Genomic DNA, 2,791 nt, shown 5'->3' on the forward strand with positions numbered 1-2,791 from the left:
AACTCACCTAGTTGTTACTTTGCATTGTTTAATCCCTTAAGAAGTCAAAAGGATTGACTATTTGCCTTATACATTATAAACGTGCTTAGATTTGGTCAATTTAGTTACGAAAAAATAAAGAATAGGGGCGCTGGGGGCTCAGTCAGTTAAGTGTCCGCCTTCAGCTCAGGTCATGATCTCAGCATCCTGGGATCAAGTCCCATATCGGGCTCCCTGCTCAGCGGGGAGACGTCTTCTCCTCCTGCCTTCCATTCTGCCTGCTTGAACTCTCTCCCTCCCCGACAAACAAATAAATCTTAAAAAAAAAAAAAAAAGAAAGAAAGAGAATTCCATATTATACTAATAAACAAATGTTACAAAATAAAAGTCATGAGAAGATAATTTTGACCAAAAAAGGCTACTGCTGAGCGTTTACTACATGCAAATATTATACTAAGTGCTATGTACAATTTAGCTCATCTAAAACTCAATAAATAGGCTGTATCTAGGAGTAACAGAATGCCCAAGTAAAAGTGGTTTAAAAAATGTAGGAAATGTATTATTCATGGTGTCCTCAGTTCTCTGTGACATTATTGGCTCAAGGATGTCAACAAGGAGGGCTTTGCTTCCTGTGCTTTCTGAAGCTTTCCTCAGTGTGTCGATGGCATCCCTCTTTTTGCCCACAAGCTGGCTAGAATAGTACTGGGCTTCACGCCACATGAAAGGGGAGGGGCAGAAGGAGAGGGAGAGAGGGAATCCCAAGCAGGCTCCAAAACCAACATGGATCCCGTTGTGGGGCTCGATCCCATGGCTCTGAGATCATGACCTGAGCTGAAATCAAGAGTCAGACGCTTGACCAACTGAGCCACCCAGGTGGCCCTCTAGCTTTGATTTGTATCAGAGAAGAGCTGTTGCTCTTACTCAGTGGCACTGCTCAGGACTTGGTCATGTGTCCAGACACTAGCGGCAAGGGGGCAACCAAGAACAGGAGGATGTAGAGTTTTCAGCCTCAGTAATCGGAGGTAGGCTCCATCAGCAAGGGAGGGAGAGGCAGCAGCTGTCAGAAAGGGGCAGCATTGCTCCCAGGTGTTATAATTATTTCCATTTTGTAGGGGAGTCACGTTCAAGCTCAAAGAGGTGAAGTAATGGACCCACAGCTACCTGGGTAGATGGTTGCTAGAATTGGAATCGAGCTCTGTAGCATCCCAAAGCCCTCCCTCTTTACGGGCTGGGACGCCATGTCGGATGGACCCAGGTTCGTAGCTCGGCTTTGCTTCTTTTCATCGGTGGCTTCAATGATTCATTATTTGATTAATTAATAAATTAATTAAAATTAATTAATTAAGATAAGTTATTACTTATTTGATTATCAATAAATTACGATTATTGTCCTAACCTACTCTATTGGCTGTGGTGAAGAGTAAGTAGATGATGTTCGAAGTACTGAGCACAGTGCCTGGCCCTGTTATCATCACCGTCTTTGTCATCAGTTATCAGCACTATTACCACAGCACGCTAAGGATGCCACTCGCTAGCTGAGACTTCCAGGTGGTTGTGTCCAAGAGTTCCTCTTCTGTCCTCCCCAGTACCTGGTACATGGCATTTCCTCTGTTACTGTGGCCATATTTCTCCTTGACTTGTGTCTTCCACTCAGGAATGCTCCTTGAGAACAGAGACCACATCTTCCTTATCTTTCTATTTTCAGCCTCTTGCACAATGCTTGGCATGTGGTATGTTCTCAGTAAAAGATTCTGAATGGCGGTGAGGGTAGGAATAGCCCTCTATGACAATTAGGAAGGAGGAGTCCTATTTCTCAACCTGAGAAAAATCAGCACTTCCCAGAAAAATATGTGATCACAAATATACGGGGACATCTAAATGAGAGGCTCAGCACTGAATGGAACTGCATGTTGAGAGAAAAAAATTTTTTTGAAGATTTTATTCATTTATTTGAGAGAGAGAGAGCAAGACAAAGCAGGAGCAGGGAGAAGAAGGAGAAGCAGGCTTACCTGGAGCAGGGAGCTGACATGAGGCTCGATCCCAGGACCCTGGGATCATGACCTGAGCCAAAGGCAGACACTTAACCGACTGAGCCACCCAGGCGCCCCTTTTTTTGTTCAGAGAAAATTTGTATCCTCCCAAATCCACAAACGGAAAGGCTGCTAGTATATAAGTCTTCTTTCAATTCAAACCTTGATGTATATTCATTGATTAAAATTTATAGTGGTGTGTCTATAAAATTTCAGCTCAAAGAAGTCATTCAAGTGTCCAGAAAAAAAACATATATATCACAAGTTTGAAATTCTTAGAAAAATTAGGAAGAACATTTAGAAACTTGGCAGTAAAATACTTTGAGACTAAGAGGAAAATGCATTGTAGAACTATTTCAAATAAAACCAAACTTAAGAGAAATGTTCATTTCTGAATGTTGCATTCCAGTTCTCGTGTTTCCCTGTTATCTGAGGACAGTAGCCGTGATTCCTCAGCACAGGACGCGGAGCCCACAGTGTACAGCACTCACCGTGAGAGCAGGGAGACACACTGTGGAACGCGGATGCTCCTCTGCGTGTGAGAGATTTCAGAGGTAGTGGAAATCAGGCAGCCATCCTGCCATCCTCCCCTGCTCACAATCCCCCTCAAAAGCACAGTTTTAGCTTCTTTTTCCTCTTGTTGACTTGCGGACGGTTAAAATTATTTCTTTGGACAATAAAACTCTAACTATAATTGATTTCTCGCGGCGCCTGGGTGGCTCAGTGGGTTAAGCATCTGCTTTCGGCTCAGATCATGATCCCAGAGCTCTGGGATCAAGTCC

This window comes from Mustela nivalis (assembly GCF_964662115.1).
Source record: "Mustela nivalis genome assembly, chromosome: 3".
NCBI classification, from domain to species: Eukaryota; Metazoa; Chordata; class Mammalia; order Carnivora; family Mustelidae; genus Mustela; species Mustela nivalis.